Source organism: Centrocercus urophasianus, unplaced genomic scaffold, assembly GCF_019232065.1.
Source record: "Centrocercus urophasianus isolate 14NV4802_14NV808 unplaced genomic scaffold, USGS_Curo_1.0 seq_20, whole genome shotgun sequence".
Lineage (NCBI taxonomy): Eukaryota > Metazoa > Chordata > Aves > Galliformes > Phasianidae > Centrocercus > Centrocercus urophasianus.
Window position 1 is genome coordinate 10,202,645 of NW_024884756.1, and position 15,911 is coordinate 10,218,555.

Consider the following 15,911-nt stretch of genomic DNA (forward strand, 5'->3'; position numbering starts at 1 on the left):
ACACCCATCCGAAAGTGCTCAGCAATCCTGTACGTTCACCTTACAGGCTGTTCCCAGATGGAAAATAGCATTTAAGAGTGACTGGTAAAAGCAGAGCTGAACCCACACATCTCTAAGAACCTGTCTCTACAGACAGTGTAATTCCTATTAATCTTCAGCCACCCTACTCTGCCATGGCTGTCCCCCCCCAGCCCAGCTGCCAGTCTCATGCCATACCCAGCTTTATGCCCAAAGCACCGTCACGCTTTAACAAAGAGGACACAGGAAGACGCAGTAGTACGGACAAGCTTATAAACAGGACAAGCTCAGCCTAAGCTGGCCAAAAAAACAGTACCAAAAGACTCCTCGGGAGTTTCCTGACTGCTCAGCGTGGTGAATTATAATGGATAAGCAGGAAGGAGAACTCCTCAGTGCAGTGTCCAGAGGAGCCTCTGGCTATGTCAAAGAATAAAATGGCATTCCCCAAATAAGAGTTAAATACAGCTGCTTAGAATCATTTTCAGTTGATTTTTCTTCATAAAAGGCCATTATTAAGATCTGAAAGTTAACAAAAGAAACTATTTTCACCAGATCTGGAAAAGAAAATTTGGAAACATACTTTTTCTTTACTTAATGACATTTCTTTCTCTTCCTTGCCCTCCTCACTTCTTCTGTGGCGGCAAACAAAATAAAGTGTAACAAAAGAGAGGAAGGAAAGAAGTGGGAGGAAGAATATTAAAAAAAAAAAAAGAAAAAAAAAAGAAGAAGAAAGCAAGGATGCAAAAACAAATAATAAGGAATAGAATAACAAAAACAGAGATCTTTCATCTGCAATTATTTTCCCAAAATTTCAATGAAAATATTCAGGAAAACAAAATATTACTAATTTTCTCTCCAGAGGTTTTTGAATGGTTCAGCATTCTTCCCCAGCCGGGTTTCCTCCCATTGGTTTCCACTCTGAGCCATTGTGATGAGTGGTGCAGGAACTGTTCCACCAGCACGGGAGCCAGGGAATGGGCCACCACGCCATCAGAGGACACATTGCTGGGATTAGGAAATCACTAGCACCAGGCTGAGCCCAGCAAGCCTTAGCAGGAGCACACTGGCTATCCTGTCTCTCTGCATTTCAAAATCAGTTTTGTGTAGTATGGGATGTCTGGGATTTAAACAGCTGTTAATGTCAACCTCTGATAAACTGAGCATCTAGAAAGACAAACTCAAAAACTGAGGAGCACCTCTGCCCAAGTTAGCCTCCTGCAAAGCATTCACAACATGTGTCCTGTGCCCATCCAGGCTGGCAGAGGTACACGTGCAAACTAAACTGTGGGACTGAGGCAGGGACTGGTGCAGCTAGCCCCGCACCATGCTGGTGCCCAACCTTCAGGCGGTCTCCCTTGCTGCCAATGAGAGGGCATGTGTCAGGAGAGAGGGTGCTGGACTTCTACCACCAGCAAGAAGTGCTGGCTGATGGAGCCCTGCGAGCACTGATCTGAACAGCTTGCGAACCATTACTATCTAGAAGTGTCAAGTAAGATTAGAACAAACATCAAGCAAAGATGAAATAAACAGCTATTGTATGGGCAGAAATGGATTTTCAGTTTCCACAGTAAATAAAATAATGTGCTGTCTTAGTCAGTGCCCCTGTGATGATACAGTTTGCAGGATTTTTACTGGCAAGCTGCCATACTTACTTTCATTTATCTGCCTCAAAGCACCATTTCAAAAAGTGCAAAAGCATGTTGTTGATAGAGTAGATTGTTTATAGCTGAATTGAGTATTTCAGAACAACATGCATTGTAATAAAGTGGGGGAGGGGACGAGGAAGCCAGCACAGCTGCAGATTCTTGAATCCTTTGTCAAAAAATCAATGCCAGAAAGCTGAGATATATTTATTCTGTCTCAGGAAATGCACTACGCAACCCCCTTGCTGCTCCACTCCATGACAAGTGCTAACAAAGGCCCAGAAGTCCTGCAGGTCTACATTACCTTGCACTGACGATGGTGCTGGTATCTCCAGAGCTCCACAATGGCTCTTTGGTGGCCAGTGAAGGCCAGAGATCCCTTATTGTAGAGCCCTTTTCCACCTCTGTGCTGCTCCTCAATGATGCACGTGGCACAGGAATTCCATCAGCAATCTGAAGTCAAGAGATAGGAGTAGGGTATTAAAAATAACAGTGTGAAGAAAATGAAGGTGCTTCAAGAGCAGAGGTGTGCAGGCTCAGTGACCTGCCACTGCAGGGGGCAGTCAGGCAGAGCGTGATGAGAAGCCAGAACAGCCCTTGCAGCGATGGCTGGGGCAGAAAAGTGGCTTGCCTGAGTTCACCAGTCTGCCTCTGTGTTCACAGTGCCTTCAAGAAGACAGTTAGGTTGGAAATACTACGCTCCATGTTGAAGAACATTATGAAAAGCACACGCCTCTGGAGGCTTCCACTGCCAACAAAGGCTGGTTTCCTCAGCACAAACAATAAACGGCTGACGAGTGAGGACTTAGTTCCCTTGAGACCGTAGCATCTAACCAAATAGAAGGCTGAAAAATATGAGTGAAATTAAGGTAAAAAGAGAGCGTCACTTCATGGGAGGACAGACTAAACTACAACCCAGTCAGAGGACATGGGTAGAAAATGAAATTCCTTTTCCAGCCCCATTGGACTCAGAAGGAAAACGTATCACACTCCCACCACGCTGGCGCAGAGCAGCTTCTTTGGCTGCTACTATTCCTTCAGCTGGCTGGAGGTGACAGTGGGAGAGCACCAGACCACCTGGCCTGGACGAAACAAGCCTGAGTTTCTTCCTCAGTCTGGCTTCTCACATACCCTATGGGCCCCATGCTGGTTGGTGCTGCATGGGGGGGTGGCTTCTGGCTGCCAGAGGCCTAGCGTGGGCCAGGAAGCTGCTGGGCCTGGGGGCCTCAGCTACAGGGGTGACCTCACCTTGCCATGTCCCCCATGGCTTGCCCTTGGCCCAGCCAACACCAAGTGCCCTCAGTGTGCTCGCTGAGGCATGCTGCTCTCAGGCACAGTGGGATTCCAAGAGATGCTGAGGTCCCTCAGCTCCTTCTGTCAGCAGGAGCTCCCAGAGGCACTCAGCACCCCAGAGCAACACTTGATCCTTGGCCGAATCAAGCGCCATTAGCATATTTCCAGGCATTTACAGATCCCATATTTTCTACATTAATATTTAACCCACCAAGTCTTTCAAAGCCCATCTTCCCAAACCTCAAGTTCCCAGATGCTTTTTAATGCCCTTCTCAATAGAGCAATAAAAGTCTGATATTTTATTACTCCCATGAATTATTACCCTAATTTGTAATTTGCCAGACTTTTTTAAACTTCAAAATCTGTACTGTATTTTCCCACACACACAAAAAAAAAATGCTGTGTGCGACACATTTTTCACTAACAAGTTGAAGCCTAATATTTAAATAGACACAATGATTTTTCTGAAAGGGTGCACTATCTTTGTCACACTGCCAGCGAGGTTGTTTTATGTCACCCCAAATCATGTTTAAAGGTTTTCCTAAAATAGAAAGGATAACCTAGAACTGTTCACGAAAGACTGGAGGCAGAATGAAATGGTTATACATTCTTCTAAACTTTGATGTAACATAAACTTCCAGGATGGTTTATAGGCACCTTTTTTTTTTTTTTTTTTTTTAAAGAAGTAAGCATCTTGGTTATCTGGAATGCAGATGCTGGGCAAATTCAGAAGCTCTGGCATGCCTGCAAGCTGTGCTCCCTATGCAGTAGACGCCAAAGATAATGGAGTAAAAGACGCTCAAGATCTCATCCAGCATCTGCTGAAGTTAACAGACTACGTGGAGCTGAGGATCATGCCTCCAAGAGCACCTTCCTGCTCATGAACTCAAGACATGGCTAGATCAAGAAAAACATAAAAATGAGGTGGGTCAAATTGGTCACAGCAAGCAGCGACGCTGACGTCCATGTCAAAAGTTGCCACAGTTTTGTGCAGAATGCTTTGTTAGCAACTTGCCTGCCAAGACAACTAAAGCTTTTACCATTCCACATGGAAACACGGCATCATACTTGCTGTAGTCAACAGCCTCTGCTGTCCAGGAACAAGCAGCTTGATCATTCATGGAGTACAAGCTACATTTGAAGACTGAACACTAAACATTCAATGGCTGGACAAATCTGAGACAGAAATGTGAGAGCACCTTAACTGGAGAACCTGTATTTGTTCAGAACAGAAAAAAATGAAATAATTTCTGTATTCTTTTCTAGAGATCATTTTCCACTATGACAAAGATCTGTCCTGCAGTGAACCTGTCACAGTTTATTTTTGGATGGACAAGGGCTTTGGATACTAAACTCTCCTCAGAGAGGAGTGATTCCTAGTGATGGAAATGTATTTCCACAAGGGCATGGATGAGAGGGTTCTTCACAGGAGGAAATGCCCACCAGTCCTTTCTACTTTCTGATCAGCTCAGTATGCCATACAGGACCAGTAGTGGAACTTAGCCTTAACAGGGACAACTCGATCCCTAGAGAAGGAAGCAAGCAAACTGCTATCTGAACCACCATGGACTAGCTCTGCCGCAGGTTCAAGCCTAATGCCAGGTCACTGGAACTACTTGGCTCCATTAAAGGCATGATTTGTTTAAAGTGGGACCCTGTGTAACAAACTAATAGTAAAATACAATGCATGCACATACGACTACTGTGTTTTCTATAGGCATGCTATGAAAACATTCTTAACCAGTAACCATTTCATTTCTACTTCTTGCTATTTTTTAAAGAAGTTTTTAAAACACCTTTTTTCCAATAAAAGAATAAAGTTGACTTGTTGAAGACAACTCTCTGCTTTGCTGAATATGCTCATCTCGCCTTTGACTCTAAGTGCTTCGGCAGTTAGAGTCAGAGTGCAGTTGTTATTGCTCTTGCATCTTGCCCTACCATGCAGCAACCACTGGTCTCCAAGAGAGGATTCAAACACCTTTCACATCACTTCACGGAAAGTTTTTGGACAGGGTCATTTCAAACCCAAGATTTCACTTGAGGCTTAGGTTGCTGAGCAGCGCAAACTCCCTTCATCTTTCAGGGCTCCATTGATTGCTAATACCACCTCAAACTATCTCATAACTTAAAAAGGCATCCAAAGGTGGTGAGACAGAATGGTGACAACCTCAAAGAAAAGCCAAAAAGTTTCTTCTATAGGCAACAGAGAAAGAATTTGGAGAGAGGCTTGTGTGCTTTCAAGCACAGGCACCCATGGCATTTACCCCAGAAGCCCCACTGTCAGAAGCTGCTGCCTGGCCCCAGCCAGCTCTGCTGCCATATTTCCCCTTGCAGCCTTCCCACTGCTTCCCAGGATGACCCCGGAGCAGAGTCCCACTGATACGCAGAGCCCTGTGTGAGAACAAACAGGGTGATGCGCGAGGTTCCGCCCTAGTGCCCAGCAGCATCTGCATGTGATCAACAGCCTCTACAAGGCACTTAGCCCTTCGCTTATTTCTCAGGGCTGCAACTTATTAACAGGGTTACCTTCTCCGATGAAATATCATCACCATGTGTAAACACCACTGACAGGCATTAATTGCAGACAATGCCTTTAATCAACAATTGAACATTAATAAGAACAGACCTTGAGAATTAACACAATCAGACACTTGTATCTAATCACTAAGGAGTACTTCTCATAAAGAAAACCCTTTCCTTTTGTTCCTAAAAAGGTCAAGGTCTTCTTTTCTCTATTTGACAAGGAGAAAAACCACACATAGGAGAGCATGTCGAGGCTTTATGTGGCTTAAATTATTTCCATCCATGCATAAAAAAAACATTCCTTTCCAAAGATGTTCACCAAGTTTTTCTACGTGATCTACAGATCCCAGAGCCTCTGCTCCTGAAATTATTAGGTTAGCTGCTGAAAGAAGCAATCAAGTTTTACTGTTAATCTTAAAAGCTAATCCTTTTTATTGACTTCCCAGTCAATAAAATTGTAACTCTCAAACTACTTTCAGGTTTACTTGAGTAATAGGAGGGTTTGTTGTGTACCTGTGTCTGTGTTTGAAGCTGCTAATTTCCTTGCTGAGTAAGCCGCGCTCACAGGTTAAGACTATAAAGCAATTTGCCTTATCGCTTGGCATGGGGTCCTGCTTCCACTGAAATCAGAGCAAGGTTTGGACTGAGAGGACTTCGGGAGTAAGGTTGGGACCTTCAGCCAGTCATGGTTTATGGGGGATTATTACAGGGAGTGAATCTTCCTGATGAAAGGAAGGATGAGGAGAAAGATTTTTTTTTAGTTTGTTAAAAGAAGCCCAATGGATACAGCCGTCTCTATTTCTAAGCTGAAATCTAACCCAGAGAACTGAAGAAGCATCAGAGATTGGTTATTTCTCAGCTACCGCAAAGCCAAGGGGCTGAAGGGAACACCAGGTGTTCTGGCCCCTTCTAGCTGCTGTGGACCAGGTGTGCCACCCTTCCAGATTTCCTCCAGCCTCACCAGGATGCCCAGGAGCCCCAGCACCACCTCAGCCAGAAGAAGCATGGGAGAAGAAAAGCAGGTCTGCTCTCAGCTTACATGCTGTGTTGAACACTAAAATATAAATAGCTCTCTGAGCAGCAGGGAAAACATGAAGGCTTCCTTGGCTTTGTAATCTGCAGTGGGATTTTCTTGTGCTGAGCAGTGTGCGAGCTCTGACTGCATCTCTTCCCACTGGCAGGGGGCATTCTGCTGCCTCTCAGGGTGCAGCCCTTCCCTCAGCGGCAGGATCACTGCTGCTCCTCTTCGTCCACTGCTGGTTTCATGAAGTCTGCCAGAATTAAAACCACCAGCCATAGCTATTGCTCAAGTTTAGCAGGGACCAGCCTTGAGTTCAAAGGGGGTTCAAAGGGGGAAATTTTTCCCTTTCTCCAAACCTCTTCAGCCATCAAGCTATTGCAGCTCTGGTTGCACCAGCAGCTGACCAGTGCCTGGCTCTGCTCCCAGCCAGCATGGGGCACGGGACAGATGGGGCAGGGCTCACTGTGTGCTGAGGGCTCTCCACCGTGCTCAAGTTTCAGGTGGGCCCATTCCCCATCCGCTCTGAGTGCGTACAGCCAGTTTCATGCTCTTAACATTTCCCAGAAATTCAAAGTGACAGAACCGGAGGTATTGCAATCTGGAACTCTTAACTTTAGTAAACTGGTGAGAATACTGGAATGTGCATGTTCCTTATTTAGCTGCTCCACCAGCTTTCCTTATATGCTGCTCAGCGCAGCCGTTCAGGATACATATTAGACAACTAACATCTGGACTGAATATCTATTAGGAACATATGTTCTACTCAGCTACAGCATCATGTTGGAGATTGGGAAAATCCAAACCAAATGGAGATATCAGAAACTTTCAAGGGTCAAAAGTAAAGTAATTTTGGTTTTTCCAGCCCCTATGAACACGGTATATTGGTCTGCACTCTACACCTTGTGCGAAAGTCTCACTGTAGATATAACCTCACTTTATAAAGGAAGAGCAACTTGAATATTGTGGTTGAAACAAATCTATCTTGGTGATTTCTCCCCAGTAAGGTTCTGAACGAGGCAATGCAGAGTGGATCTGTCCCCTAAATGAGGCTGAGCAGTAAGAGACCCAACCTTTGGCTTCCTGCTGATGCCTTATGACGGGGCTTCAGTGTGGGAGAGATGGTGTCCAATTTTGCCCCAATAGGCTTCTCCCAGTTTAGAGCCAAAACGGCTACATGTGCCGCAAGTGGCTATGTGTGCTGTTTACATCAACAAAAACAGCCCTTACGAGCCATTAGAGCCCCCCAGGACAGCCAATGTAGCATGGCAAGACTCCCTTGCTGCTGAGTGAAGGAATGCACACTGAGCAGATAAAGCCGGATTGTACATGAAAGGGAGAAGGCAGAATGAATCCCATAGACCAGTGTCAAGACACCATCAGGAGAAAAACAGACAGGAGCAGAACATAATCATTGGGCTTCCAAGGTACTGATACCACTTAAATGAGCACACTTTTGGACAGTGCATTTTACAGAGTGCTGTCTCAGGAAACAGATTAAGGGATTTTCCTTGATTTAGATGGGGTAATAGGACAATCATTGCATTTCATTGAAATAATACCCATAACACATTTTTCAGGTCAAAACAGCAACCCCAAAATAACAAACTCCAAGTAATTTTGCAAGATGAAACAATCCCATTGTACTCCATGAATTTTCATGACAAAATTAAATAACATTTTAAAAAAGAATTAAAAAACACTACTTAAAAAATCGTAAACATCCTTTGTAACAGGTGAACTTAAGCGTTTTCTTAAAATGTATTATATGGATGGATTAACACAACGAGAGTGGAGAAAAAGAGGGCATGGATTGTGTTTTTTTGTTCCAGAGAAGTGGATGAGCAGGCAGTAAGGGGCTGAGTGACCAGAAAGAAGATGGCTGGGATTCAACAAGATAGTGTGCCTGATCAAAGCCTGTAAGGACTTGGAGTCACTTCACTGCCGTGCCTGGGGAGCCCAAAGGCAGGAATGAGAAGGGCTGGAGGTAAGAGCTGGCCACAGGGCAAGCAAGAGTCCTGGCCTGAACCTGCTGTGGCAGGCAAGGTGGGGTTATTCCCTTGGGAATAAGGCAGTGATCCTGGCACTGCTCAAGGCTAGGGGTTTCCACCAGTTGTACAGCAAGCTCTTACCACCAGCCATGTGCAGGAAAGGTGAAGGAGGCAGAGACAAATGTCACTGGGATGACAAGGAAGTTGGGTCCCAAGGATCTTGGCTGGTCATCTCTGCAGACTGTTGGGATGCCAAAGGAAAACGAGGAATAAGCATCACTGAGGGAAATCATTTTCAATAACTGTGTCAGCAAAAGAGAACAAGTAGTTAAGCAGCCATAAATGTACACTGATCTTTTCTTTGAGGAGCTATATTGAACTACGGTCTATCAGCCAGAGAGAAACTGTGAGGCTTAATAATCCAATCCTGTCCAAGCCCTGACATTCCAGTGAAGCCAATGACCAATTCCTGCTTTCCAGCCCTGTGCCTGGCTGCCCTGTGCCAGCAGATGTTTCCAAACTTACACTCATTTCCTTTTGTAAGACTTTTTTTCCCTTCCAAACTCTGAGGTCTAGAGACTTCATTTTCTTGAGATGAAAGATTAGATTCTGTCAGCTCTGAGTACATATGTGGGCTGATCTGGCCTATGGGCCGTATGTTTGACACCCCGAGTGTACTGTGTTATTGTACCCGGAGGAGGTGATGGAGACTTATTTATAGAGACAGTGTCTGTCAGGGGAAGTCGTAAGTGCGATTCGTGTGGGTTAAAACAGGGAGAGCATGTACTCTTGACAGTGGACACTCCCTGGATTGTAGGCATGGTCAGGGTGAGCTCTCTTAGTGAATCTTAATGGTTTTCAATTTTATTTACTTTTTTTTTTTTTTTTTTTCTGAGAACATGCAGTATTTTTAGACTCTTCTTGCATACCGAAATTTGGAGAAATGACAAGTCCAAGGACTTCTGAGACACTCGAGGCAGATCTCACCTGTCATCTGTGCCTCACGGAGCTGCAGATGCTCCCGCAGAGCTCTGCGGCACAGGGCAGCGGTGCTTTGGGTCGGTGCTTGGCTCCACACAGCACGTGGGCCCTCTGAGCCCCCCGACACGCAGGGCCTGCCATGAGCCGTCCGTGGCCTTTCTGCAGGCAGCCAGCAGGCACTGGGGGCTGAGGCGAGCTGGACGCTGGTGAGACAGCAGATGGCTTCCTCCAGAGCACCTCGGCTCTGAGACAAAAAGCCACCCTGGGCTAAAGGGAAGGAAAACACCTCCCGGTGACTTAACGACAGAGGCCCAGGGCTTTACTTTGTCTCTCTGAATCTGTTCCTTCTCTAGTGTAAATTATCTGAGAAAGAAAGTTTCCTGATATTAGCATCTCACACATCACCAAGCAGATTGCTGGTGCTTGAGAAATGGCCAATAAAAATAACTTCCTCGCAGGGTTTAAGTACATAAGATTTAAAGTAGCCAGTGAAGTTTTCAGACTGCTCACACTTCAAACATCAGAGCTCCAGCAGTAAGCATGCAGCTTAAAAACTTTAATCAAACGCACTAGCTCACAGCACGAGCAAGTAGATAAAACAGATGCAAGATTTCTAGCCCAAATCGTTCTAACATATGGTAACACCATCCTCTCTTAGGGGAAACCAATAACAGCAAACAAAGAAAATGCCCTTATTTTAAAACATTCCTTCGGAGGTCCAAGCTGCCATCTCTGTTTAATCTCAAACTTACAAAAACCAATCCCCTCAGTTAGAAGCCTGCTGGTACTAGGTTAGAAAAAACAAAAACAACATAAAACATCGCAACTTTTTCCCCCTGAATTGACTACAGTTATGAGGCCAATTGTTCAAGAAACGTGTCCCACATTCAGGTTCCACATGCAGAATGTGAGGACAGCATCCTTCGGCATAGGTTCAGGCTGTGTCAGCACAACCTGTGCTCCCCTTGTGCTTCCCCAGCCATGGCAATAGAGCCAAGACTTTCCACAGCTGCAGCGTGGCACACGTGGCCCAAGATACTTGAACTTCCTACAGTCCTTACGTTTTTCTTTCTCTGACATGGATTGGATGTAGCTCACGATCTCAGTGATGGAAACACCAATAATTCATCTCACTAGTCAGCCCTCCATTTTCTCTCTTCATTTACTGAATTAAATTCCAGCTGTCCCCAGCTATTCATATGCTCTCTCGTGTGTACACATCCACACACACCAAAACAGCAATGCTCATTAAAAGCAGTACTGTTAGGCTTCCCTTGCTAGCAGCCAGCTTGGTTAGCACCCTTTTCAGACAAACCGAGCTCAGCAATGCCTGATGCAAAACAAGAAGAAAAAGGGGCTGGTTTCTCAGGTGCATATACCTGCACAAAAGCACTGGATCAGGCGGGACTCCTCTGTTCCTGCACCTGGTGACAGTCTCCCTTAGGCTGGTATCATTAGTCCCACTTTTCCCAGGATTAAACACAGGCAAGGAGATCTTCACAGCAGGGGAAAGCTGCTGCAGGACCATAGCACCCAGTACTAGCAGCATGAGCAGCAGTGCGCCTGTGCTCAGTGATGCTCACTCCAGCTCTCCCTGAATCCCTCTCCAGCAGCCTGCCTTGGCCTGCAGCCTTGCCAGAAAGAGCACCGTGGCTCCTCAAGCTCCTGAGGAAATGGGGGGCTCGTGCTGCGGCTGCAGAGCTTTGGCAGCACCTGCAGAACAGGCTCTAAGGGTCACATGGCCCTGGGAGGGTCAGTAACAGCACAGCCCGTAGCTCCTCCTGAGACCAAAACAGTGTCAACTTCGAGCAGACAGTTGTCCTAAATGAAAATTCATCCCCTGCTAAATTTAACCAGGTTGCATGACAGCACATATGTGTTGATTTCAGTGAGGTTTCTGAGGCATGAGGGAGATCATAAATAGGCCCTAACATCTGAGAAGATTAGACAGAAAACACAGCTACACCTTTGTTTAGAATTCAGCTCAGTATCTGCTCTTCCTTAAGTGTTCTGGCTCACAGCTTAATTATTAGCACGGTTTCCTTCAAAGGGAATAGAAAGTGGAAATGGTTATTTTTATGTCAGTGTCAAACAAATCAATGGGAAAAATGATTTGCGAGTGCAGTTTTTAACTCCGGCAACCTTTGTGAGGCTGGCTGCTGGCAGCCTGTGCATGGCACTCCCCTGGGGTTGTTCTGCTCGACATCAGGCAGACCCAGGTTAACAGTTCTGCGTGCTACCGGTCACCAAACCATTCTAATGGGGAGGGACACCCAGATCCCGTGAAGGAGTGTGCTGGGAGGTGGGATCCTCAAAGGGCTGCTGGGCCCAGAGCAGAGCTCAGCCTTGGGCACAGGTTCTAAAATGGCACTTCAAGCGTGTTTTATGTGTACCACTACTAGAAAACAGCATCCATACCAGGAGCCCGCATGCTCTCCTTGACCAGCATGTGAGTGCGCATGCATGTGTACATTGTGCACTTACAGATAACAGAACAAATAATTTTCATTATGTTAATAGCAATGCTGGATTTAAGCCAAAAGTGAATTAAGTCTTGATGTCAGCCAAGGGAGACATGCTAGTGAACGTGGTGGCCACAGGGAAGGAGTAATACCCAAGGATGGGGAAATGGCACACATTTACTCCTGAGCTGCACTCTGTCGCTGTGCATTACACTGGTGGATGTGCAGCATGTCTCAGCAGTCACAGGCTGGTCTCCTTGCGGTCTTGCAAATGACCTTGACTAAGTCCACCACACATGAACACAACATGGTTTTGATCAATTCAATGTGTGCCAAGCACAGTACACATTTTCTGCATGAGGGCCACTTTGTGGCTATGGACTCAATGCTACAACCCTGTGCTCGCACACAGGGTAAGAAAAATAAAGCTCGCACACAGGCAAAAAATAAAGCATGGAGCCTGACCTGCTGAGGCACTGCAAGGCTGTGCCAGGTAGAGTGCATTGGCAGAACTCAAGCCAGAGCATCCACACCTGCACATGGCTCCTTGCTCCCTCTTTATCTCATTTGCACTTACCTATTGTTGGCAGATACTTAATATTTGTTGTCTACTCGTTATACACAGAGCAAGCACTAATCAAGTAAACAGCAGTGTTAAATAAATGTTAATGTAAAATAACATCGTTGACCTTGTAAGTGTGTAAGTTTCTCTATTCAAAACTGAACTGCATTTGCCTTAATGTTGCAAAACATTATTTATAAATGATAAAACACCTTTTTCATCCACTGAACATGAACACACCACGGCTTGTAAAGTATCAATATCAAGAAGAGAGGAGCTGTAACTCTGCCACCAGGATAGACTGCAGATTCCATTTAAAATACTTTTTTCCAAGAATCTCAGATTTGATTCTGTTGTTCTCAGCATGTATCTGGTCACAAATCATGAAATGAAGTAAGTAGAAGAAAACTTTACCTTTAGATATTTAGCAAATTGGTTTGTTTTTGTTTTTCTGCAGCACAGATGCAAGTAACCTGTGTTTATGATTCCCCGAGAACAGAAGCCCTCAGCAGTGGGATGCTGGGGCTCCTGAATTCCACAGACCCTGCTCAGATGAGCCCTCTGTGCGCTCAGCACAAGAGGTTTTCTGTTTTGAGAGCACCACCTGGAAACCTTTGGTTTTACATTACCAAGCCAGAGACAGTGAAGCCAGATACAATGCTCTGTTGTCCCAGGGATTTTGCTGTCTCTATTTGTTCCTTTTCCTGGGTCTCTGTAAGAGCATGCAGATCCTCCAGATGCTGAAGTCCATGGCTGAAATCTGAAGCAAGAGAAGTGTTTGGGGAGGCCAGAGGAGGCATCAAGATAAAGAATATAGTTTGGGAGAAGCTGCTTGGAAATACAAAATTTCCCCATGAGTTGCTGTCATACATGGCTGAGTGGATGCTTCAGCATCTCCGAAGGAACATCTCTGGTGGGGAACAATGTTTTCTCCTGAAAGCTTCTGAACAGTCAGATTTTTAAATTTGATTGAATTTCATTTTTTAATGGAAAATTGCAAGCAACACAAGGACTTATTAAAAAGAGATGAAACAGTTTTGGTGGGAAAGAAGTCACACAGCCACAGATAAAAGATTAAACAGGAACCTTGCTGATTTCTGCCTTCTGACTTTCCTAGAGATGACCAGCTGCTAAAGAGAAGATCTGGCTGATCTCTCCCAGGATGCTTAGGATTCCAACTCTCTGGTAACAGCTAAGGGACATTTACACAATATGCTTCATACCCGAAACCAAACATGGCAAAGAAACACATTCAAGTCTGAAGGGGTTGATCTCCCATCTCCTTAGGCTTTAACATGAAGGAAGGAAAAAAGAATGACAATTTACTCTTTCCCTGGCTCAAAATCTCAGTTTACCCCAAGAAAACATATTTGCCTTTCACGCAGTGTAATTACAAGTCAGCTGAGAAACTTGGAATGAAAGAAAACAGATCCATACATCGGTGAATACATGTAGTCCCTCAGCTTTGAGGGATGCCAGCAAACCCATTACTGCAAACGTATTTTGCACTGAGTCCCACTTCTGGATTTACAGGCTTAATATAGGGAACTTAGTCTGGAAAGGAAAAACATTCCCTCTCATTCACTATTTCCAATGGAAAAGGATTTTTCCCAAGTGAAAAGTAAATTGCTGAGAAAATGCAATTTGAAATGATTAAAATTGCTGAAGGTTTTCTCCTCAATTTTGTTCGTGTCTTTCCCCACCAAAAATTCCCACGATAGTCAGCATCAGAAGATTTTGCTTCCTTTTGAATATCTCCTCCATAATCATAAATATTTATCACATGAATGGGGTCCTTACAAGTCTCTCACATTTGTGAAAGAAAGCATTTTGCTGCAGAATTTGACCTTGAAAATCTTCCCTAGTCTCAATGACAGGAGCCAGTGCTATTTTTCCTTTTTAATAGCTTTGGAAACTTGCACTAGACAGACAGAACAGACAGACAGACCACACGCAGATTATTAAAAACAGTAAAGGGTGTGTGATTCTGGCATAGGGATATAATGATCACTGCATTGCAGGCACACAGGAGGGGGTAAGGTGGAAGGGAGGATTGTTCACTGATGAACCTAAATAATGGAAGGACGCTGGAATGTGGCTCATTCCACACAAAAAGCCATCTTCAGCTAGAAAATGGAATCCACTGCCTGAAGTCATGGAGGAATTAAAAAATACTAGCAACTTTAAGTTTTGAAACTATCGCCACGTCTTCCGTAAATTCCTCTACTGAAATAACTGAAGTGCCCAGAGTCCTTGTCATAAATACACACCATACAATGCACACAGAAAAATACCATGCCTTAGTCTCTGCTAGGCGTGCTAACACTGAGGAAGCAATGCAGACCACAGCAAGGGAGGTACCAAGAATCAGGAGACAGCACTGTTTTGGCCAGCTTGACTGTGAGAAGCAGGAGGAGGCGTTTTGTTTCCCTTTATCTGTGTTCTCTTCCTCCGCATCTTCTGACAGCTCTGTCAGGGTGCCCAACTGGGGGGTGTGCCACGAGGACCTGACTCACAGCTGGCCTAGGAGGATGCATGGGAAGCACTGAGCCGGCAGGTACATCGTTGCAGTTGCTACTTAGACCATCACTGATCTACTGTTGTTTTGTAGTTGGTGTTATTTAAATGACACAACAATTGATTGCCCAAAGGGTATCCAAATGGACTGAGCATCTTAGCTGGCTGGCTGAGCTGGGCTTGCTCTACCTCTTTTTGAAAATTTCCAACACTTTCAATGAATGTTGGATTATCATCCAGGGGTGACTCTGGCTCCCATGTTAAACTAATACTAGGCAGTGCACAGGCTCTATAAAGATATCAAGGAAGGCAGCTGGACAGAACTGGACAAACCTTCTTGAGAAGGTACCTTGGAAAGACTCAAGAAGAACACCCCAGCATTTGCCTAGGTGCTTGTAGCACCTTGCATCTGTACGATCACCATAGCCCATTGAATTCAGAGTTCAGCAAGGATATGGAAGTCAGCAAACCCAGAGGAAGGTACGACCTCTCATCCTGGAACCAAGGAAGCTAATTGGTTCAGGAAGCTCGTTGCCTGCCCCTTCTTTTCCTCATACCCCTTTATCTGCCCATAAGCGTTTTGATAAAAATTGGGAAAATTGATTTTTCTCAGAAATGTTCTTGGTCTCCCAAGGCTCTATGGTGAAACAAAGGCGTTTTGGCCAGGCGTCCTCCTTCGTTTCACTTCTCTGACACACAATAGAGTCTCATTCTGGTGGCAGGAAGGGATTACTCATGGTATCTCTGGCAAAGGAACATTTCCATTGAAAAATGGTTTTTGGAAAAGTCATTTGTTTTCCATTGGCCTTAAAAAGACCATTGACTGAAAAGGCCTCTCCATTTGAAATCCCAGTTTAAGGTCAGAAGGCTCGTCTGAATTCAGCAGCGTCTCAATACTGCTGA

The 15,911-nt window shown here is 45.0% G+C and overlaps 1 long non-coding RNA gene across 2 annotated transcripts in view; it reads right to left on the bottom strand.

Annotated features, from left to right (window-relative positions):
* Nucleotides 1–15,911, bottom strand: part of LOC122162346 — a 223,795-nt gene that overhangs the window by 63,737 nt on the left and 144,147 nt on the right. For both annotated transcript variants that reach the window (XR_006169480.1, XR_006169481.1), the window contains one exon: nt 1,966–2,114. This is a non-coding gene — a long non-coding RNA (uncharacterized LOC122162346). The remainder of the gene's footprint in view (nt 1–1,965; nt 2,115–15,911) is intronic.